Source organism: Microcaecilia unicolor, chromosome 7, assembly GCF_901765095.1.
Source record: "Microcaecilia unicolor chromosome 7, aMicUni1.1, whole genome shotgun sequence".
NCBI classification, from domain to species: domain Eukaryota; kingdom Metazoa; phylum Chordata; class Amphibia; order Gymnophiona; family Siphonopidae; genus Microcaecilia; species Microcaecilia unicolor.
The window spans coordinates 108,734,365-108,759,880 of NC_044037.1; positions in this window are offsets into that span (position 1 = coordinate 108,734,365).

Sequence of the window (25,516 nt, forward strand, 5' to 3'; positions counted from 1 at the left end):
CTTTCACCCTAACATTCCCACCTCTTCATGAATGCCCACCACTGGACAGCTCATTAGAAGCCAGACAATACTTATACCGTGGGCGGGATGTGACCCAGAGAGCTAGGTATGGGAACTTAAGGAGTCTGGGACAAAGGAAGAGGTGAAAAGACTGCACCCGGGAAGAGCCAGTGGCCACACATTCCTTGCACCTGAGTCCACATGTTTCCCTGGTGAGGTCTCTGTTTTGTCTCTGGTAACCAGTGTGGGAAAGGTGGAAGCCTGGAGCCTGAGGGCAGGGTCCCTGGGTGATGTCATATCAGGATGAGAGAACATGTGCAGTAGAGCAACTTCAGTACTACTACCTATCATTTCTATAACACTACTAGACGCACACAGCACTGTAGAAAAAAATGAAAGTAAAATAAAAATGTGTATTTTATACATGATCTCTTACATATCGCCTGCAAGCCCAAAAGCTATGGAAGCAGTATATATTCAGGTACAGTAAGTATTTTTATTTCTTTAAAATTCTTTTTAGGTATAACCCTAAACTAAGGCATAGAGGGGTGTAACCTGCACAGAGAGGGAGGTACAACTCTATCCTCCTTATTGGGCAGACTGGATGGACTATACAGGCACTGTTCCCTCTAAGTTGAGTGGGAGTCCTCCACCTACAGTCCTGCCAGTGGGGGGTGCTATTTCACCCTCACATTTTCAATTGTGAGGGACAGGCAAGGTCTGCAGGACTCCAGGGAATCTGTCTCACCTGATTGAAAACACAATATTGAAGCACTGCCCCCCCCCCCCCCACACACACACACAGCAAGGCAGATTGAGGACTCCTGCTCAATTTAAAGGGAATTGCACATACAAGTATCTATCTGCTATTGTTTACTATATTACCATGGGGCCCTTTTACTTAAGGGCGTTAAGCTCTAAGACACGAGAAAACACTGTCTGAAAAACACATTAAGTGTTTTACAGTTCTATCCCCTTTTCCGTACGCTAACCATGCATTATTTATTTTTAAAATATATATATTTTTGGAGGGGTAGAGAATGGGCATGGAAGTATTAACAAAATAGTACATTCGCATTAGTGTGTGCTAACTGGCTAATGCTGAGATAATGTGGGAGCACTTAGCACCCACTAAATAGGAGGCATTAACCCCCAGATTCTATATATGGCCCACATTTGCATGCACAGATTTAGATGTGTTGTCAGTTTCCATGTGCAATTGAGTAACGTGCAGGACGTCAGACTCACAGAAACAGAACAAAGCCTTGCAGATCAGCCAGCAACGCGGCCGCACCAGAGAAGAGGACTTCAACTGGCGGGGGTTGGGGTCCCCTGCCAGGAAAGGTACCCAACGATGACGGTGGCGGCGGGGGAGGGTTGGTGGCAGCGTAAAGAGGGGGTGGAAATGGTTGGCGCTGGGGGGGGGGGGTCAAAATTGTTGGTGGTGGTGGCAGCGGGGGGGCGGGTCAAAAATGGCGGGGGGGTTGGCGGCGCAGGGGGGGGCTAAAATGCGCCCCCTCACCTCAGGCTCTGGACCCCCCTCCTGCCGAGGTCTGGCTACACCCCTGGTCTAATGGTTAAAGCATTGAGCTGGAAGCAGGGAAGCCCAGTTCAAATCTCACTGCAGCTCCTTATGATCTTGAGCAAGTCATTTAACTCTTCACTGACTCAGGTACAAGCTTAGGAGGTCTTTTATTAAAGGTTAGCACAAGTTATCTGCCACAGGACCCATTTTATTCTTATGGGCCCTGCTGCAGCTAATTTGCTCTAATCTTTATTCAAAGACCCCCCTTAGATTGTAAGCCCTCCACGGACAGAAAAATACCTACTGTACCTGAGTGTACACTGCTTTGATAGCTTTTGAGCTTGTAGATAGTATATAAGAAATAATAATAAAAAAATCTCCCTCCTACGTAGGGAACAGCCCATAACTCATTTCCTTATGCAGCAGCTCTGGTAGCATATCCTGCTTCTCCAGGACTCCTACTGAAAAGGCCCTAGATCTTCCACCTTATCACGCACCTTTGCTTCCTTTAGGGCACTTCCCAAAACGTGTCCTGGCTCAAATACAGCTGCCAGCAAGGGACATGATGGGTAAACTTCCTTGTCAAATACACAGGACCCTGCTCAAAGCTGAAAAGCCATACACCACAGTATGAACCTTACTCAAGCTTGGATAGGCAGCCAGTACCTTTCAGTACCCTTCTCCGCCACCGCCAACTCCAGGCTCCGCCCTTTCTGCCTCGCCTCACCCCATGCGTGGAACGGACTCCCTGAGCCCATACGCCAGGCCCCCTCCCTGCCCATCTTCAAATCATTGCTCAAAGCCCACCTCTTCAATGTCGCCTTCGGCACCTAACCACTACACCTCTACTCAGGAAATCTAGACTGCCCCAACTTGACATTTCGTTCTTTAGATTGTAAGCTCCTTTGAGCAGGGACCGTCCTTCTTTGTTAACTTGTACAGCGCTGCGTAACCCTAGTAGCGCTCTAGAAATGTTAAGTAGTAGTAGTAGTAGTAGTGAAGGGAAGCCAGTCCCTCCTTTGTACAGCTTCCATTCTCGCCAAGACATAGAGGACAAATAAGATACTTTGGGGGTACATTTATTATAGAATATTGATTAAAATCAATAAACAGCCTCAAAAAAGGTGGGCTTTTATAGTAGATTTGCCTATGGTGCAATAAAGTGGAAAGTGTGGAGTCAGGAGTTGCTGATAGAGAAGAGAGGGGCATAGAAGTCACTTGCTAAAAGGTATTTAGGGAGAGGAAAGGTGCAGAATGACTGCACTGTAGGAGCAAGAGAAGCTTGACCACTATGCAGAAGCAGATAGGGAGCCAATTGAATGACTTGAGAAGAGGAGATATATGGGTATAGCAACAGTGGGGAATTTTGAGTAGATTGTAGTGAAGAGACAGAGTTTACTGTAAGGAGCAGGTTGCAGTAGTCTAAATGGGTGATCATAGAAGCATAGATAAGGGTTTTGGTAGTGGAGTCAGGAAGGAAAGGAATATTATAAAGAAATTAATGCTTTAATAGTGTTTCAAAAGTGTGTAGAATAGGAGGGGGAGGTGTTGAACTAACATGATCATAAGGTTATGGGTGAAGGAACTGGAAGGATGACAGTGTTATCTGCAGCTATAGAGAAAGGGGGCAGAGAGGAAGTGGCTTTGAAGGGAAAGATAAGAAGTCTGTCTTGACAATGTTAAGCCTAAGGTGGTAGTGAGATCCTTTCAGTACAGCACAGCACTCTTGAGGTATATCTGAATAATGGTTTAGGCCTCCAGTGGTACCACATCTGTACAGCAGTGAATCCTTCAAGTAAACACAGCTCTCCCAGCACATCTGATTAGCTTACATCAGTGGTTCTCAAACCTGTGGACCCCAACCGGTCAGGTTTTTAGGGAATCCACAATGAATATGCATGAGATAGATTTGCATGCAAAAGAGGCAGTGCATGCAAATCCATCTCATGCATTGTGGATATCCTGGCAGAGGGTCCTCCGGGACAGGTTTGAGAACCACTGGCTCAAATGTTTTCAGTACATTAAAGCAGCCCAAGTACAATTATATATCAGTGTATGCTGTCAGTACAACAACGTATATCATCTGTACAGCAGTGCCTCCTACCCCTATATCTATATACAGACCGATGCGCCATCACATCTGTACAGTGTAACATAACACCCCACCACATCTCTACTGTGGTACATCCTATCAACATAGCACAGCATCCCTATAACATCTGTACAATGGCAACTCCTAATAGAAGGTAACACCCCCATCATATCTGTACATTGGTGTGTCCTGATAATATTTTTATAACATTTGTAACACACCTTAGAATAAAGTACAATGGTCATATTTCCAAGTAACCAGCAAATCAACTATTAATAATGCAAGAATTAACAATATCTAATCATAGTCAATACGGGGATCATTATGCAAATACATCCAGAGATTATTAGTAATCAAATAGGTTATTCTGAAAATGTATCCAAAGCCTACGTTAATAAAATCTTAGCCCATCCTTCTCCAAGGAGAATAGCTGGTTGAAAACAATGGTTGCTATCAGCATACATAACAAGTAATTAGCTGTAACTAGTGACTCAGGTTTACTTCACACACGTTTAAGGCCTCTGCCTTACATACTGACACAGTGATTGGCATAAAACAATAATATGCACCTAGGGTCCTGGCTTTCCCTAACTATGTAAGGTTATCAATAGAAATCAAACAAAATAAAACATGGAAAAGAAAATAAGATGATACCTTTTTTATTGGACATAACTTAATACATTTCTTGATTAGCTTTCGAAGGTTGCCCTTCTTCCTCAGATCGGAAATAAGCAAATGTGGTAGCAGATAGTATATATGAGAGAAACATCAAAGCATTACTTTGACAGTCTGACAGAGTGGGAGGGTGGGGGTATGCATGGGGACATCAAAGCATTTCATTGACATTTTAACAGAATGGGTGTTGGTAGGTGAGAGGAGGGTAATAAACAGAGAAATAACTATGTAATAATTGTTGTACAGATGGTGTGTACATTCTAAAAGTGTCCTACAGACCAGAGAGAACTTGAGAAGAAAATAAAGCAAACCTGATAGCAAATGATCTTTTAAGCATTTTGTGAGAAGCCACACATAGACCATTTCAAACCACTGAGAGGACTAGAGAGGGATAACTCCTAAGAGTATGCTGAGGGAGACCTCTAAGTGATTTGTAGTACTGGGGAAGGCAATATTAGTGACACTTTTCATCCATTTGGATACAGAAAGTGAAAGTGCCTTGGTGCTTTGTAGCTTTTACTATATGAGACGTGGGGTAAGGAATAATATATTGTAGAGGAATATATTCGAGTTATTCCCCAAGTTTTCCACGTCATCACCGTGACCCCTGACGCAGGTGCTAGTCACCGAAACACGGCCCGTGTCGGGTCTTTTTGTCAAGGCTCATTCATTAAAGAACTGTGTTCCATTTTTAAAGGCCCGTGGTGCTGTTTTTTTTGTTTGGACTTTAGTTTGTACTTTGTTCCCTCTCTTTTGTTATATCCAGGTAATCCTATTACACCAGCTGGCAGTCCTGCCTTCTGCCTGAACCTCATTTCCCTTCTTCCCAGTCTTCCCCCTCTCCTTTCAGCATCTTCTTTTCTCTGTCTCTCTCCTACCAGGACCTCCTCTTTTCTTTCTCTTACCTGAGCATCTGGTCTTCTCTTCCGTATTCCCATTCAACTTTTTCCACTGCTATTCCCTTCCCCTCCTCCACCTGAGGGCAGTGGCGTAGCCACAGGTGGCCTGGGTGGGCCCGGGCCCACCCAACAGTAGCACACGTTTAGTGGTAGCTGTTGGGGATCCAAAGCTCTGTCAGCTGAAGACTTCCCCCTGATGGTAACGAAAACGCTACTCTCCATGAAACTGGCACCTGCGCATGCTTAGTTTTCAGCGCATGCCTGCTGCAGACTGCCAAGGTGGAAAGAAGCATTTTCCCGCCAGCTGAGATATTTTTTGGGTGGTGGTTGGTGGGGGGGGGGGGGGGGGGGAAGAGCACTTAGTGCTCACCCACTTCTTGCCTAGGCCCACCCAAAATCTGTTGTCTGGCTACACCCCTGCCTGAAGGATCAGTACATAGGGATGCTCCAGCCTGGCCAACTCTCATTGGTGTTCCAGCCCAGGCTCCTCTTATTATCACTCAATGCTCTTTTTTGACACTTTCATTTGTGCCCATGCACTTTGCATGAAAAGTGAGCAGGTACATGCACCCATACAAGCACTCTTAAGCTGCCTGAGGAAAGTGCCATGCCACCATGCCTGTGTGGCATCAACCCTTTCTCCTGAAGTCTCCTTCCTGCTCTCTTGCCTTCAGGCCACAGATATGGATTCCCCTCAGGCGTTGGATGGGGGAGGTGTGAATTTTCAGTGGGGCGTATCCCAATACACAGCAGCATCCACTGCAGCCTCTGGAGCTTGCTCTGGGACGGCTACCCAGTTTCTACAATAAATCAAGCCAAGAATCAGATGTCAAAATAAAAAAATAAATGAAATAGGGCTGTATGTGGCCCTTGGGCCACAGTGTAGGGATTCCTGCTTTAAACATTTGAATTTGATTAAACAGTGTGTCTGTTGACATGACATAACATGAATGCTTATATTCCATGAAACCTGGTCAGCTTGATGTGGAGAACTAGAAACAATCCAGAGAATAATACATTCAAACACAACTTAGAAAAACAAAACAGAGAAGCTTAACTCAGGTATTTCTAAAAGAGCCAAGTTTTCAAGTGTCTCCTGTAACATAAGTAAATCATAGATATCTAAGTTCTTTCGGGAGGCAATTCCAAAAACTAGCAGATAAATACATGAAAGTTGATTTTAAAATGCTCCAATAACGAACCCCTTTGGAAGAGGGGAAATGCAATATAAGAGGATCTCATAGTTTTGACATTATTTCTGAAGTAGGATGGATGATCAGGTTGGCATATGAATGTTCATTGAATTTCTTCAATAAAGTTATAAACTGGAAAAAAAAAAGGGTGGATGATCAGAGGACACATATAATAGGGAGCTAAACCATGGAGTGTCTTAAATAACTGTGTACAATTCTTGAACTTAATCCTGGCATAAATAGGTTACCAATGAGCTTTAATTAAGAGAGGTGCTGCATTCTCATATTTGCCCACAGAATAAATCAATCTCACGGCAGTGTTCTGCAATGTTTGCAACCTTGTCTATACAGAAATTCCTGTCTGGACTGCTTCTCAATCAGATTAAGCAACATTGATCACCAGGAAGTAAGTACAGGATATCTGGAGCACCCAAGTCTCTAGGGCTCTGAAAGGGCAAATTAATCGCTCTCAGAGTGCATCTATCACTGAAGCAACGTTAAGGAGCAACGCAGGAGAAGGCATGTCGAACATTGGGACCCTAGTCTATGTTCAGGTACATCTAAAACTGCTGTCATCTAAGTTCTTAGACATAGAAACATATCGAACGATATTCAGCACTATTTAACCTGTCAGGAACGGCTCCTGGCCAGTTAAACAGCACTTAAACAGTTTCGCGAATATTCAGCAGGGGATAGCAGGTTATCTCCCGCTGAATATTTGTGATCAGCACATAGCAGCTAACTGGCTATATCATGCCATATAGCCTGCTAGCCACAAATATTCAGCACTTCACCGGCTAAGTTTTGCGACCTAATCGGGCTGAGTAAATAGCAGGCCTATCTTTGGCCACTATAAACTTAACTGGCCAGCGCTGAATATTAACTTAGGGGGTCTTTTACTAAAGATTAGCTTGAGTTATGTGCAGCAGGGCTCATTTTATTCCTATGGGCCCTGCTGCAGATAACTCAAGCTAATCTTTAGTAAAAGACCCCCTTAGCCAGTTAAGTTTATAGTGGCAAAAAAAAAAAAAAAAAGAATATTCAATGCCAGCTACTGAAAAAGGCCCAGCATTGAATATCCAGGCTCAGTGCAGTGCCGTAGCGGGGGCGGCTGGCACCCGGGGCGGGTCGCTGCCGCGCACCCCCCCGGGTGCAGCGCAGCGCCCCCACTCGGCGCGCACCCCCTCCTCCGGCGTGCACCCTCCCCCCGGAGCACATTGTACCTTACTTTGGCAGCGAGGGGCGGGCGGGAGGGCCGATCCGCCCCCGAGCCCATGCCGCTGGGAGCTGCGTCGGCTCCTTTGGTTCCTTGCTCTCTCTGCCCCAGAACAGGAAGTAACCTGTTCCGGGGCAGAGGGAGCAAGGAACCAATGGAGACGACACCCCCTCAGCGGCGTGCACCCGGGGCGGACCGCCCCCCCCCCTTCCTACGCCACTGGCTCAGTGCCAACCGCAGGACATAGCTGGCCTGCTTTCCATGGGCCCATAGAAAATGACAGCAAATAAAGGCCATATGACCTATGCAGTCTGCACATCCATACTAGCCACTATATGTACCTCTTCCTTAGGTACCCTATACAATCCACTATCTCTTCCGCTCCCTTAGAGAACCTATGTGCTTGTCTCATTCTTTCCTGAATTTGGATACAGCCTTCATTTCCACCACCTCCACCGAGAGGCCGTTCTACACATCCACCACCCTTTCTATAAAGAAGTATTTTCTAAGATTACTCCTGAACAGTTGTATAGCCATGGGAGGCACTTGGAGGCCTGGGCCCCTCAATATAGGTTTGGGTACCCCAAAATTGAGGTGCTGTCTACTGCTTTATCTGGTGGCAGACCCGAAGGTCCACCAGCGGAAACCCTTGACCACTCGAAGCCTGGAAGTTGGCAATACTTTTCCTGGGCCACCACCACACTGCCCCTTCCCCTACACATAGTCAAAACCCGAACATGCACATGGAGTGGGCCTCTCCCATGTATGCTCACTTTTGTGAAAACAGAGAATGTGCGGGGGTGGGGGCTCCCCACCAGCTCAGGCATGTGGGGCCACAGGGTGGGGCAGGGCAATATTTTGCCGTCCTCCCTCCCCCATACTTTGGGCTCAATCCCCCCTCCAAAATCCAAGGTCTGGCTATGTGCTTGCTCCTGAGTCTGTCCTCTTACACCTCTATTGCCCCAGGCCCAGGTACAAAACTGAGTGTGAGCTCCCTGGGGACAGAAAAAGTGCCTGCATATAATAGATATAAACCACTTCTATCAAATCCATGTCCCCTTCAACCTATAACCCCTCATTCCAGAGCTTCTTTTCAATTTAAAGAGACTCACCTTCCTTGCTTTTTTGTCATGTAGGTATTTAAATATTTCTATCATATCTCCCCTCTGCCACCTTTCTTCTAAAATATACATATTAAGATCTTTAAGTCTGTCCCCATATGCCAGGCATTCTAAATGGCTCTGACCCGGGAGCCAATGTAATGCTTGTAAGGGCAGTGTCATGTACTCCCTGGTGCTCCCACATTCTGAATTAACTGTGGGTGCTGGAGGTCTTTCTCTGGAAAGCCTATGTACAGGGTGCACAGCAGCCTAAGTGTGACGTAAGTCAGTGTGTATCACTGTAGCCAGACCAGCACCATTAAGCCAGGGTTTAAGTTTATAGAACCTTTGAGTTATGTGAAAGGAGCTTCAGCTTTGCCCAAATTGCATACTAGTCTTTTGATTCTTTCCAACCTAATGGACGTTAGAAAGAATCATACAAAAGGGGTTGAGAATGTCTGGGGACAAAATAACTCCTTCAAAATGTAACAGAATGGGATGAAATTTGGCACATTGGGAAATCCAGTAAATAGACACACTGAGTTACAAAACATGGGCAAAATTGGACTAGGGGTGTCAGAGAAATAAGGCTCCCCCCCCAAAAAAAAATTTTTTTTCCAATCTCTATGGGAGCAGGTCTGGGGGCAAAATAATTTGCTGAAAATTTACTGAAATGGGATAAAACTTGGCATGTGGGAAAAACTGGTAAAAGGACACACTGGGTTAGAAAATGTTCCAGATCAAACTGAGGGTTCTAGGCAAACAAGCTTCGTCTCATTAAAAAAAAAAATGCTCAATGTATTCCTGTGGAAGGAGTTCAAATTTCTGTAATATAGAACCTTATACATAGTGAAACGTATTTGTTAAGGAATTCCTCCTTTCGAACTGCCTCTCCCTATTCTCTACTCTCCCAGCCCCCCCCCCAAACCACTCCACCCCCCAAAATACCCCCTGTATAAACTGCCCCACCCCTTAAAACTACCCTGTAAGCTACATCCCCCCAAAACTAACTCCACACAACTACCACCACCCCTCAAACTGCTCCATGCCAAAAACTACCCCCTGCATCTGCCCCACAAACGGATCCACCCCCAAACTACCTCCCCACAAAAATTCCCACCCCTAAAAATTACCCCAACTACCCCACCACCCTGCTAACTGCCCCATATACAAAAAAATACTTCACAAACTGCCCCGTCCACAAAACTACTGCCACACACAACTCCTCCACCACACTGCATAGTGCCCCACAATCTTGCAAACTGCTCCTCTTCCAAAAATAGCCCCCACAACTGCCACACCACCCCACAAACTTCTCCCACCTTCGAAAACTATGACTCCCAAAACTACTCCACTACTGTCCCACTACCCTGAAAACTGCCCTGATCCCCTTCCAAAAGGAAAAAATAGTCAAGAAATAATAATCTAGTACAAGTAACTTTGTAAGTCTAAGTGGTTTAAAAATATGCCTCCATGCCTCTTAGACCACAAAAAGGGAGGAGAACAAGTAAAAGGATAGGGTTAACACAAATGCTTCTCTCTTAACTGGGGTGTGTGATCCCACGCGTGGACTTCTGGTGCAAGTGTGTGGCTGCTTACCAACCATTAGTACATCCACATTAACGGGATTTAATCTTAATGCATTTAGGGCCTCTTTTACTAAACCACATTAGTGATTCCTGGTGCAGCAAATGTATAGTGTCTATACTGCAGTTCGCCATCGACGCATCAACTCCACAAAAGGTCTTTTTAAAGACCACTTAAATGATCTTTTAGTGATGATTCCTTTAAGTGATTTCCTAAGGCTGTAATTAAACACAGTTCATGGACGCATTGACAATTCCTGACCCCCGAGGCAGGCACTCTGTGCTGAAACACGGTGCTGTGTCGGGTATTTCATATCATTGCAAGTATTGAAATAAAGTGGTCTTATCATTCATGATCAACCTGTGTACCTGGTTCTTCTCAAGCCATTTCCACCTTTCCACTGTCATTTGCTTCTCAAATTCAGGCCAGAGTTAAGGGAAATTGGGGACAGCAAAGTGCAGGAGTATGAATGGGCTCATCGTTCAGTACTCATTTGTATGTTTGGGCCTAGTGTAGGTCATACCAGAGACGTGGAAGGGTCTGTGCAGCGATCATAATCTCTTGGCAATGCAGAAAGGCCAGACAGCCAAGTCTCTGTCCCTAGACAAGCTGCAACCTGTCCTTCCTCTCTGCCCCTTTATACCATGAACAGGTAGAGCAGGAAGCGACCTCCCGTGAGCTACTGGGATGTGAAGCAGACAGCTCAAGTTTGTAACAGTGACTGTAGGGAGACAGGAGAAATTAACAGCATTGGGAACTCCCCCACACAACCCAAATAGGATTTTAGAGCATTGTGTACCAAGTGCAGAAGGAGAAGGAAGATGAAAACAGTGGTACTTGTTACATTTTTAAAGATTTTATTACAAAACTACAATAAATTCTGTCTATATATGTACAATACATGGGCACACACACACAGTGATGAGTTCTAAAAATTTTTTTAAAAGGTACCAGCTTAGGGCCAGTGTCAGCCTCTACCTTCCCACTCTAGAAGCAGTGGGGGAAAAAAGAAACTATGAGCAATTCTATAAGGTGAGACCCTACGCTATAATAGTATCAGGATTCCCAGAGTAACCTGGCATCAGAGTGTCTAAAACATAGGCACCCACATTTATACTGTAATTACGGGCTCCTAAATGCAGCAAGGTCGCACGTAAGTTACTGTGTTACATAAGTACATAAGTACACAAGTATTGCCACACTGGGATAGACCAAAGTTCCATCAAGCCCAGCATCCTGTTTCCAACAGTGGCATATCCAGGTCACAAATACCTGGAAAGATCCCAAAAAAGTTCAATACATTTTATGCTGCTTATCCCAGAAATAAGCAGTGGATTTTCCCCAAGTCATTTTAATAATGGTCTATGGATTTTTCCTTTAGGAAGCCGTCCAGACCCTTTTTAAAACCCTGCTAAGCTTCACCACATTCTCTGGCAACGAATTCCAGAGTTTAATTACACATTGAGTGAAGAAAAATTTTCTCCAATTCGTTTTAAATTTACTACTTTGTAGCTTCATTACATGCCCCTTAGTCCTAGTATTTTTGGAAAGGGTAAACAAATGATTCACGTCTACCCATTCTACTCCACTCATTATTTTATAGACCTCTATCATATCTCCCCTCAGCTGTCTTTTCTCTAAGCTGAAGAGCCCTAGCCGCTTCAGCCTTTCCTCATAGGGAAGTCGTCCCATCCCCTTTATCATTTTCATCACCCTTCTCTGTACCTTTTCTAATTCCACTGTATCTTTTTTGAGATGCGGCGACCAGAATTGAACACAATATTCGAGGTGCAGTCGCAGCATGGACCAATACAAAGGCATTATAACGTCCTCACTTTTGTTTTCCATTCCTTTCCTAATAATACCTAACATTCTATTTGCTTTCTTAGCCGTCGCAGCACACTGACCAGAGGGTTTCAACGTATCTATAGGGTGTGTGTATAAGTTGTGGCTCTGCCCATGCCGCGCCCACGCTCTGCCCATAGAACATCCCCCTTGCAGTTACCTTACAGAATAGCGCTTAGTTGATTTGCTGCCACTTACCTGCAAAAGTGCTGGTATTCGGATCATTTACATGTGCAAGTGGCATGTAAATACCAGCACCCAGGTGTAAGATTGCCCTATAGCAGTAGCCACGGTGGGGGTAATTTTGATAAAAACAGAGCTGGTGCAAGGGTGGTAGGTGCATTAGGTGAATCTTCAGCTTCACACCTCTCTCAATTAACTTTTCAGCCCTCCTCCCCCAGATTTTGATTGTTAAACACAAGAGTCATGATCATCTCAATACCACCTTTCTCAGAACAGTCCTGTAAAAACTAGGGCTGGACTTTTAACGTGTTAATAACACCATTAACACGTTCAATTTTTAACGCAGATGGGGATTTTTAATGCTGTCCCTTTTTAAAAATATGGACCCGCCCCTCTCCACCTTTGTTTACCTCTACTGCTGGATTTTCAGTTTCTCAGCAGAGCAGTACAGGAATTAGGGGAAATCTCTCGTTTTCAAGCCCCACGAGACTTCCCTGACTTACCGGAAGAACCCTTCTGACCCTCCAGTGCTGCTTCCTAGTCTCTCTCCCATGCGGAGCAGCTTCTGAGTTTCTCTCTCTCTGTCCACTGAAAATGTGTACATATCTCACTAAAATAGGGTTGTCAACTTTTTGACAGAGAAAAACCATTCCATGTCCCTCCCTTGGTCCTACCCCAAGTCCTTTGCCACACTACTGTTGCACCCTTCCCCCACCCTGCCCCCTACAACTGTCCATACCATGGTTGCCAACTCAGAAGAAAAAAATTACACATGTTTGCAGGTTCTATGATTCTTTCACAAACCCTGAATGATGTCATGACAAACTAAAATTATATTAAAGTGCTGATGTCCTTTCAGTAAGGCCAACACACAGCTTCTTTGTTGGAAAACATGCACAAGGTTGTGCAAAAACACACTCAGAATCTTACCCTACCATAACATACTAACTCCCAGGACTGAAATAACAACAACCTTATCTATGAAAAGGCAACACTGTAAATATTATACCAGGCCCTAAAGCACCAATAAACCACCTAATAAGAAAATAAAATAAATGGGACTGCTATAAGCTCTTTACATAGAAACTACATGCTAGCAGAATACACAAAACACAGACAGACCCTCAGCAAAAATGAAACAAGGGAACACAGATATGGAGAACTGCATATACAGCAATACTAGAGAAATAAAACTGAAACGTGAGATATCAGAGATACACATTTCCAAAAGCTCTAATAGATGCACTACCTCCCATACATTGCAAATATACCATAGACCTCAGTGGTGCCAGTTACTAAACTTGAATTTGTAAATAAGTAAGATTTATACACCCACCTCCTCATTGGTCTAAAGGTATGTACAATTTTTATCTTTTTTTATATTTGTTTCAAAACTTTTTCAACTTTTTAAAAAATGATTATGTATTTCATTTTTTTTCTTCTTTTAGCTCTTCAGCAAACTTAGTTTAATAAAGATACTCATCTCAAGATGAAGTCAATAATGATCAGTCAGGGGACTACTTAATGTATGGGAGGTAGTGCATCTATTGGATCAATGAGAACCTCTTGAAAGATTGTTGCTATTGTTGTTTGGTATCATTTCCAAAAACTGACATGTTCCAATTCATAAATTCAAAATAAAATATTTTTTTTAGACTTTTGTAGTCTGAGCATTGTATTTTTCCATTTGATTTGGTCCAAGTGTCTCTGTGTTTGCCTTGTCTTTCTAGGGTCTCCTGTCCATTTGTTATTTCTTCTCTCTCCATGTCCACCATCCACCTTCTCTCTGCATCCCTGTCTGTCCTGTCCAGCCTATCTCCTGTGTCCCTGTTCCTATCCTCCACCTATGTTCAGTATCTACCCTCTTAGTGTCCCTATCATCTCAACATCTTCCCTTCCCCCTGTGATCAGCATCACCCCCCTGTGTTCCTATTCCATTCCTTTTCCAGCATTGTTCTTCTATGTTCCTTTCCCTATGCTTGCTCCATGACCAGCATATTTTCTCTGTGTCCCTCCAGGTCCAGCATTTCTCCATCTCCCTCTCCCCCACTGGTCCAACATATATGCTTTACAACAGCCCCACTCTCACCCTCAATGAGTCCAGTGTCTCTCTTTCCCTCTCCCTCATGGATTGAACACCTCTCTCTCCATCCTCCCTCCATGGCTTCAACATCTCTATCTCCCATCCACCCCCGTGAATCTAGAATCTCTCATTCCCCACACAATCCTCCAAACTTGCCTCAATCACCAGTAGCAGTAGCAATTAAAGCAGACTGCTTTTGGCTAGTGTTGATCTATTCCCTCTGGTTCATCCCACCTTTTCTGATGTAACTTCCTGTTTCTATGTAATGCATGATGCAACAGAAGGAAGGCCCCAATGATAGCCAGAGACAGCCGGCTGGTGATCAAGGCAAGTTTGGAGGACCTGGGGGTGGAGGAAAAAAAAGAGAGAAAGAAAGAGAAACACACTGGACTTGCCGGGGGGGGGGGAGGGAGAGCGAGAAAAAAAATACTGGACTTGCAGGGGGAGGGAGGGAGAGTGGGAGAAACAAAGAGAGCTTTGCTGGACCTGGGAGGAGGGGGGAGAGAGGGACTGCAAGGTCAAGGACAAAAAAATACAGCTTTTATATTGCCAATTTTAGTGGTCTGCCCACAGCCAGCTTGCCCATTGAAAAACTGGTAAGTATGGATGAAAAACAGTCAGTTGGCAACACTACACTAAAACAATATACTAAGTGAGGTCATGTGATGCAAAACTGAGTGGTAGCAGGGTTAGAGAACAGGTCCTGTGGGCTTCAAATCAATTTTATCCTTACAACCCTCCATAACTGATTAAGTATATCCAAATCAGCTCCTAAAGAGAGTGGGAACAGATCTATCACAAGTGTGTTGTTGTCCAAAGAAGCACGTAAGCCTAAAATATATTACAAATGTCATAGCCAAAAACTGGGCCTGAAGAAATAGTGGCACTTGAAGCTGAAATAACTCAGTCAGATTTACTGGGGGACATGAATACTACGATGAAGGACTCTTTCAGTGTTCATCTACAAATATACCTAACACTCTTGATGCCAGGCTTTAAATCTGTTCTAGCAAAGTCACTCAAGCTTGTTTCCTTGATAAATGAAAACGAAGAGCAACTGCATGACTTGGAAGAGAGGGAGGTAAGGTGGGGTACTTGCTCACAGTGGCCTCATAACAAATTAAGAAATTGAAACCCACCATCCAGTTCCTTACAGCTAAACAGGATGACTTAGAAAACAAGCTGGTGTAACAACCTGTGGAATTCTGGAGTACCAAAGAAGGTAAAGAGCTTTAATCTGGCCATTTTCTTTGCACACTGGCCTCTGCAGTTCATTCATTCATTCATTTAATTATTTATATATTACTTAGACCTAAGCAGTGTATTTGCTCTGATTACCAGGAAACTAATAGACCATGCATATCCTGTGCTGGTAGGGTTACCATATGTCCGGTTTTACCCAGACTTGTCCTATTTTTGAGGACACTGCAGAACGTCCGGGTGGGTTTTCCAGGTTTGTGGGTAAGCAGACAGCTGGCGCTGGCGGGCCTCAGGGCGTCCTCCTCTCCCCTACCTTATTGTGCCTTGGTGGTCTAGTGGCCTCTTTGGGGCAGGAAAAGACCCCACTCTTTCCTGCCCGGTGGTGCTGCTCCCGCTCACTGCCGGCACCACTTCAAAATAGTAGCTGAGACTTCAAGCAGCGGCCTCGCGAGAGTCTTGCAAGGTCACTACTTGAAGTTTTGGCAGCCATTTTGTAGCAGTGCCAGCAGCGAGCAGGAGCGGCATCACTGGGTAGGAAAGAGTGGGATCCTTTTCTGCCCCAGAGGGGAAGTGGATCATGGATGGAATGTGGTTAGGGGGTGAGGAAGGCTTTCTTTGGGGGGGGATCAAAGTGACTATGTGGCATGGAGGTGGTGAGGGGGTGCGACAGGGGTGTGGTGGGGTGGGGAAGGGATGTGACAGGGGCATGGCAGGTGGGGAGAAGGCGTGGCTTCCTCTTTTTTTTTTCCAAGGCAAATAAGGTAACCCTATGTCCTGGGCCCTGCTCTATCATTCTAAGACTCCACTACTTTGAAAACAAAGTGCCTATAATGGCAATGGCATGCAAAGCTGGTAGTTAATAGTTCAAGAATTGTGCATCTTCATATCAACTGACTTGCAGAGACAGCAGTTGGAGCTCTTAGAGGTTAAAAAAGAGCGCTATAAACATACAGTGAACTATATGTACATGTATTATACTCTCCCTTACCGAACTCAAGATTGCTGAGGATGATAAAGTGAAGATTTTCAATAATATTCAGCAGGCTGAATAGTACCTAGAGGCCACAGAAACATCTGATGAGCCCTCTAGCCTGAGAGCTCTTTCGTACTTCCTATTAGTGCACAGTGAAATGCATTTTTTATTTCATACTTTATTCTAAACTGCTTTGGTATGTATTTGTAAAATAACATATCAAGGCAATAAACTAATCAGCAGTGTGGGGCCGCATGGCAGACTACCACCCTCACTCTCACCCTCACTCCTGCTACTTTCACTTGTGCATTTTTCATCACAGTATGTCTTAGATTCTTTTAAGCTTCTTTTATGGTCATATTCATGCTTGGAATCTTTCATAGGTCACTTTTCTAGAATTGCATGTATCTGTTATAGACTGGATTTTTGGACTCTGTTGGATTTCATCATTCATTTATGTTTATTTGTACTTTCTTCTTCCCACAACTCCTGTCAAATAAAATATCGACTTTAGAATTCCTGTATTGGAGGATCAGAAACCAGCAATCATGTACACTCTGCTACAATTAACTCAGCCTGCACCTCTCTCTCCCCTACCAAACTTATTCATGGTCCCTGCCCATGGTTGGGATCCTTTTTCAGGACTGGTACCTCAGCATTTCCTTGTTTGTTTTCTCTGGTTGTAAAGCCTAGATTTGCTTTCAGGCAGTTCTTCTTTGCTTTGCTCAGCTTTTCTGTTGAAACAGGTTTTGTTTCAATAAGAGTGCATACTGTGGGTCTAATTAACATTTTTTAAATTGTAATCTTGCCTTTTGACTAAGCATACGAGCAAAGACTAGGATACTACTTGCTTCATTCCACTGATACATAAAAATGTTCCTAATGAAGCAATAAAGTTATAGAAGCACAGTCTCTGTCTTTTTTTTTATTTTAACTTTCTTTAATACTATTCTCTTACCTCCCTCTTGAGTTTTCATTTATTCTTAACCTTTGTATGCTCTCAAGACAATGTCCCACTCTCAGGGCTGGTGTTAGACATGTTGGGTCCCAGAGCAGAAGGCGGGGCAGTGGTGTTCCTTGGTGTCTGCCTCCCATGGGTGCAGCACCCCCCCCCCCCCAGTGCATCATCTCCACCCTGGCACATCACCTCCAACCCCCCCTCCCCCCCACAAACACACACTGGGTGCATTGCTCTTACCTCCTGGGGGTTCTGGGAGCAGCTGTGCGGCTGTCGGCTCCACCAGTTCCCTGCCCCAGAACAGGAAGTAACATCAGAGGGAGCAGGGAACTGGCAGAGCTAACAGCCGCACAGCTGCTCCCTGCACCCCCTGCAACGTGCACCCGGGGTGGACCACCCCCACTGCCCTGCCCTCGGTATGCCACTGGGGCCCCCAATTTCCTCTCCTCCCTGTCCCCTCCCCTGATCTTCCCACCCGCCATTACTACCACACATAGCAGAAGTTTAAATTACTTCTTCACACACAAAATACAGACTGGAGAAATAAAAATAGAAATGCACTTTATTTTATACTGAACACAATTAGTGGCATAACCATGGGGAGGGGGTCCCCCCAAAATTAACCTCTCGCTTGCTGTGGCTGGTGGGGATGACCAACTCCTCAGGTCCAGCAACCAGAGCACTCCAAGTTCTGATTCCAGCAGCAGTATTTCAGAGCCTACTCGGCTTTCATGAATGAATTAAAATTGAACATGCATGGGGAAGGGGAGTAGCATTAGAAGCTCAGGGATATTGCCACCAACTGCAGAGCTTGGAGATTTCTGGCTGTCAGACTGGAGGAGGAGGTCTTCAGTTGGTGGGGCTTGGGGATCCCCAACCAGCTCAAGTATTTATATGTTGCATTCGGGCAGGGAGAAAATTTGGTGCCCACCCATTTTGAGCTCAAGCCAGCCCCCCGCCCCATCAGCTGTCTGTTCATGCCAATGAATATAATACTAAAACATCTGTGATGCACATATCCCAGAGCTGATGTCCACAACCTCAAATTTCACTGGAGTCTAAAAATATACTTAATGGTTCTCCACAAGACCTAAGCAGTGCAACTCGATGGTTTCAACTTATTCCATCTAGAATTAAGCATCATTATCTTCACTGACCTGTTTAAACCATACATTTTTTAGCACTTATCACTTTATCTAAAAAAAAAATATACTCAATTATTTATTAATATATTATTGTTCTTATCTTTGTCGGCTCAGGGGTAAATTTGTCTAGCATGAGCCATGTTTTGCAGTTTGCTTTACCAATGACAAAACCCCTCCTACTAAGCCAGGTCCATCTTGCAGACATTTGTAGATTGCTGGTTGCTAATTACTTTTCCATTGAGAAAAAGCATATCCCAGAGCTAACATATTCCAGTTAACACATTCAAAATAAAACACTTTTTTCTAGCTTTGCTATCTGGATTTTTTTTTCATCATCTTGGTCCCAGTTTCTCTTTTCTGCTTTCTTGTCTGTCTTCTGCTAATTCTCTTTCCAGTGTCTGCTGTCCATTTTTCTTCTTTTCTTTTCTTTTCTTTTCTTTTCTTTTCTTTTCTTTTCTTTTCTTTTCTCCTCTCTTGTGTTCCATTCCCTCATTACACCCATCTTTAACATATTGATTTTCCCTTTGAGCTCTTTCCTCTCTTTTTTTTCTTTTCTGCCTATGTACACTCAAATTTCATCCTCTTTCTCATCCTTCTCCTTCTTTTTAAATTTCAGCTACCTATCAATTTTCCCTCTTCTCTCAGTCCCTGTGTCTCCCATTTCCAATCTCACTCCTTTCTTAGCCTCCAATTTCCTTCCATTTACTCCCCCTTACCACATTTCTACCTCTGTACTCACTATTCTCTCACTTATCTTCTTGCTACCCCCATTTTGTCCTCTCCCATATGGTTCCATATTTCCAGAATCACGTCTCCCTCTCTCCACTCTTGTAGCCCACCCTACTCTCATTATCTAACATCTCCCTGTCCCTTTCCATCCACCCCTAGCACCTTCCTGTCCCACCTCTCTTCCCTCCTGCCCCCATCTCTCCTCCTTTATATCCTCACCCCCATGGTCCAACTTTACTCCCTCTCTTTTCTGTTCTTTTTCTTCCTTCCCCACTTAATGCAGCATCTCTTCCCTCCCCTGCATCCCATTGTTCAGCATCTCTCCTTCCCTTCCACCCCCAGACCCAACATTTCTCCCTCTCTCTTTTCTCTCTCCCTTCCTCCCCAGGTCCAACTCTCTTTCTTCCAGACTGCCCTCCCATCCAGCATCTATCCCTCCCCCTCCACTACCTCCAGGTCCACCTTCTCTCCCTTTCTCTTCCTTCCCTCTGTCCCATTGTACACCATCTCTCTCTTGCTCTCCTCTGTTTCCAGTCCCTTCATTTCTTCCCCTTTACCTCCCCCCACACACCAGTCTTAAATTTCCTCCTCTCTTTGAGCCCTCTCCTTTGGTCTATTTTAAAAACAGTTGCTCCAGGGGCCCAATGGGCCGACATGTTCCTTCTCTCCACCCCCCATCTATTGTCTCCCTCACCTTTCCAGACTACCTTTAAAATGCACTGTTCTTCACAGAGGATCACCGGTACAGCAGTGATTCTAATATGCAGCTTGCAGCCGATTCAGTGCTTTCCCTGATCTACCAAGGCAGAAACAGAAAGTTGCATGAGAAGGAGCGGACCACAGCAGAGGGAAAGCACTGAGGAGGTCATGGGCAGCATATTAGAATCACTGCTGTGCTGGCAACCACTTGCAAAGAACAATGCATTTTAAAGGTAGTCTGAGAAGGTGGGGGAGATGTCGGACTGGGGTGGAGAGAAGGAGAAGACATGCTGGCCCATGGGGGGAGGAGGGGGTCCAGGGCAGCTGCCCTGTTTGACCCCCCCCCCCCCCCAACACCAGCCCTGCCCACCCTCAACCTCTTCATGGTTTTAACTTGTGTTTACATGTTTTTTCTGATGCAGCCTTGAGCTCTTAAATTTTTTCCCACCTCAAAGCTTTAGTACCAGTTCAGTTGAGGTCTGGGCATTGAAGGACATTTAGAGATTGTACTCTGTCCTACTGAATCATTCTGGGTCAGAGATCTAAGACAGTCTGTTATTACTGCACAGCTGTCCTGCACACAAACTGGCAATACATTAGCATTTTTCCCAGTACCTCCTCACCTAAGTGTGAGTTTTACCCACTGAGTCATTTTTGGAGTTATGTGTTGTTTTATGATTCATTTACATATCTAATAAAAAAACATATTACTAAATGCAAGAAGATCAAAAGCACTTTAATGTGGCACCATGATGTTACCCTTATAATCTTTCTTTTTGTTTTGTTATGTAACTGTGGGGACTCAAGTGAGAATTTGCATCACTTGCTCATGCATTGGTAGCATCTAGATTGAACTGTTATAAAACCTACAGTTTGATCTATGTAAGTACCAGCTCAGGCGGTTGCAATTGTTTCAAAAACCGCTATAGAGCTATTAGGGAAGAAGACTTGGGAACAGGGTATTCCATTATTGATTAAACTGAGGATCCAATTTAAAATGGTATGTTTGATCTTTAGAATGAGGTTTGGTTTTTTTTGGATGATCCTGAACATCTGTTGGATTTATTATTACTGTATGCCGCAGGATCTGTTTTGTGTTCATCGCAGCCTCAGCTGTTGTGTTATACCTAATCAAAATGCGACTACAGTGTATTAGGCAGCAGGCTTTTGCATTTTCTGGACCTGTTTTGTGGAACTCTATGCCCTTATGATTGCAGTAGGAAAGGAATTATTTAGTATTAAGAAATGGGGTGAAAACAATGTGTTTTCAGCAGATCAGATGAATCAGGAGTGTTGTTTGGTTCAGTTTTTGTGGTATTTCAATGCAATTATACAAACTCTTATTAAATGTTAGGGTCTTTAATCACCAATGAAAAGAAAGAAAGTGTTTCATCTGCTTAGAAAAGAAAAAACTAAAACAGTTCTACTACAGGAGACCAACTGAGCGTTGCTGATTTGACGGGCCACATGTTTTACTTTCACATACTTCCAAAAGTAGAGAAGTGTACATTCTTGTGCATATACTTTGTGACCCTGTGGGCCTCTGGATCCTGTTAGCACCCAATTTATCCTTGATAATGTATTAGGGGCCAGATTTGGGTCGGTCTATCTTTTATGTCATGCTGTATAAAATGTTCACTGTCTTACCCAATCTTCCTTGCATTGTGGGAGGTGACACAAACTAATGTCTTGATCTGGATAAAGACAGATCTACATGCAATCCCTTGAATCATGATCATAACCCCAGTCTAGCTGGCCTTACTTATTGCCATTATATGATATGTGGTGACATCATAACCTATCTGGCAAAGACTCAGCCAGATTCAACACAGGCAATGGAACAGACTTTTGAATCTATTCATTTAGCTTAATTCTGATGCTCACAAGTGAAATACTTCAATGCTGTATCTGCAATCACCACCCAACAGCTGTTGCTTTTTCACTTTCTAATCTCCTATCTCAACCATGCTCCTAGTAACTAAACCTCTCATTGAGAGAGAAAAAAACTCCAAACCCATCATTCCCAACAAAACTACTCTCCTACACTATTCTGTGAAACTGTCAAGGTGGTTTCAAGAGGAAATATTTCCCTAGCACCTAGTTTTATATATCTAGAGTGAAGATCTGGAAAGGGAAATCAATATCTTAGAGCATAAGGACAGATTTAGTTTATTTATTTATTAGGATTTATTTACCATCTTTTTGAAAAAAAAATCCACTCAAGGTGGTGTACAGCAAAAAAGTCACACATCGGTAACTGACAATTACATTAGTAAAAATATTCAAACAACACTACAAGGTGTGGCATAGAGGGGCATAATTGAACAAAAACGTCTATCTCCATGGGCGTTTATCTCCGAGAACGGGTCCGTGAAGGGGCGGACCGAACCGTATTTTCGAAAAAAATAGACGTCCATGTTTTATTCGACAATTTGTGAGCTGGGCGTTTTTGTTTTTCAGTGATAATGGAAAATGAAAGCGCCCAGCTCAAAAACGAATAAATCCAAGGCATTTGTTCGTGGGAGGGGCCAGGAGTCGTAGTGCACTGGTCCCCCTCACATGCCAGGACACCAACCGGGCACCCTAGAGGGCACTTTTACAAAACAAAAAAAAAAGGTAAAAGAGCTCCCAGGTGCATAGCACCCTTCCCTTGTGTGTTGAGCCCCCCAAATCCCCCTCAAAACCCACTGCCTACAAGTCTACACCATTACTATAGCCCTAAGGGGTGAAGGGGGGTACCTACATGTGGGTACAGTGGGTTTGGGGGGGTTGGACGACTAAGCATTAAGCAGCACAATTGTAACAGGTGGGGGGGGGGTGGGCCTGGGTCCACCTGCCTGAAGTCCACTGCACCCCCTAACAACTGCTCCAGGGACCTGCATACTGCTGCCAGGGAGGTAGGTATGACATTTGAGGGTGAAAATAAAAAGTTGTGAAACATCATTTTTTGTGGTGGGAGGGGGTTAGTGACCACTGGGGGAGTCAGGGGAGGTCATCCCCAATTCCCTCTGGTGGTAATCTGGTCATTTAGGACACTTTTTGGGGCCTTATTCGTGAAAAAACAGGGTCCAGGAAAAGTGCCCTAAATTCTAGCTACAAACGCATACTTTTTTCCATTATCGGCGAAAGGCGCCCATCTCTCCTCGGCCGATAACCATGCCCCAGTTCCACCTTCGCCACGCCTCCGACATGCCCCCGTCAACTTTGTACGCTTCCGTGATGGAGTGCAGTTGAAAACGTCCAAAATTGGCTTTCCATTATACCGATTTATTCATTTTTGTGAGATAAACGTCTATCTCCCGATTTTGGGTCGAAATCTAGGCGTTTTTCTCTTTCAGTTATAAGGTGGATAGTATACTACATTACAATACCAACACAATACACAATAGAACATTTTAATAAACAGCATAGGGTATAAGCAAAGATAGAACATATAGATAAGATAGATTAACAGGCGTTAGAAAATAAGGGGACTAATTAAAAAAAAAGTTGCACATGAAGTAAAAAATGTGCTTGAGTATTATCTTAGCTAGGGTAGGAGTGAATAAGCCTGTCCTGCTACAGTATGTGCAGCTGGTGTCACTCCTTGTCTGTGTGACTAGCAAGTTAGTTACTTCTTCTATTAAAGGCCTGAGTGAAGAGCCAAGCTTTCACCTGCCTCCTGAAGTAGAGATGGTCTTGTGTTAAAGTCTTTCAGGGAAGGTATTCCAGAGTGTGGGGGGCTACTTCGGAGAAGGCTCGCTGGTGGGTATCCCATTGTATGATATCCTCTGGAGAGGGTGTAGTTAGGGATACTCCTTTGGAGGACCTTACTGAAGAGGGAAAGATGCCGACCACATATCTGGGAGGGGTGGGGAGGATAGAAGGAAGGGGATCCCCAGCCACATCATCTGTATCAGACCACAGGTCAAGAAATAGGAGCAGCACTCCTTCCTCCAGCCCCTAGAGGGCAGGGAGGAGGGAACCTCCACCTACTCTGCAAACTCACCTGCCCTTTTGGTGAGTGGAAATGTCCAATATGGCCCTTGGTCCATAACATTTCTGACCACTTCTCTAATAAATTAGAGAGCCCACCTGCCTCCAAATCACAGTCGCTGAGTTAATTCAAACACTCCTGGTTGAAGAACCAACCTTTGCTGTTGTATGAGGTGAATTTGAAGCAAAGGTCACAGAGATACTGGAAGAACTTCAGAATCAAATTATTCAAAAGGTACAGATTGAGGGAAGTCTATAACAAAATTTCCATGTGCTTGAATACCCTTTGGAGCACCTGAAACAGTTTACATAAGAACTTAAGAATAGCCATATTGGGTCAGACCAATGGTCCATCTAGCTCAGTATCCTGCTTCCAACAGTGGCCAATCCAGGTCACAAGTACATGGCAGAAACCCAAATAGTAGCAACATTCCATACTACCAATCCTGGGGCAAGCAGTTTGACACCACCAAGACCCTGCCAAAATCAGGCTGTCCTTCCATGGTTTGTAACTATGGGTTACATAGTAACATACATAGTAACATACCAACTGATCAGGCAGGAATGTAGTCAGAAAATAGGCATAGGACAAGGCAAGGTGTAACAGGATAAGAATGAAATACAAGTCAAGAGCAGCAACAGAACAGCAGCCAAGAAAGTAAGACACCCAGGAGAGAGACTTATCCAATGACAACGTAAAGTGAGAATTCCCAGGTTAAAATAGAGACAGGGAACCAATCAGAGAAAATACATTATAAGAGGACCAATTGGGCCAAAATGCATTATCAGAGACCCAAGTGGAACAAGGTGCATCATCAAGGCATGGCTAAGGACCATATAAAAGGAAAAAAACTGAAGTTTACTTCATGAAGACGGCTTTTTACAAAATCTTTCTACCAACAACTGAATTCTCTAGATGAAATATGTACTCCTACACATAGTAAAACTTTCCTGGACATGATCTTGTTTTTTGTTTTGAACCCAAAATAGGAAACATTGCTGATAGCCCTATAACAGAACTTGATGTACAAAACCATTACAAATCTCTTCTTGGGCAAATGTCCAGGCCCCAGTGGTTTCTATGTCAAATGGCACAAAAGTTTCTCAGCTGTCTTGTCTCCCTGGCTGTTCAAGCTCTTCAATCATCTAAGGAACTTGCCTACATCTACCCATTTACTTGATGCTAAAATCACCCTATTGTACATATAGGGCAAGGAAGCAATAGAATGTGAATCTTACCATCCATCTTGTTCATAAATTCTGACATAAAAATTCTGGGAAAGATTCTACCATAGCACTTAGAATTGGTCCTGCCCTCTCTCATACAAATGGACCATACAAGTTTCACAAAAGGGAGAACATGAAGGCACTTCTTAATATATTTATCAAATTCTATAAGTAGGCCCATGTAAGATAACTGTCAAGTGTTACATAATAAA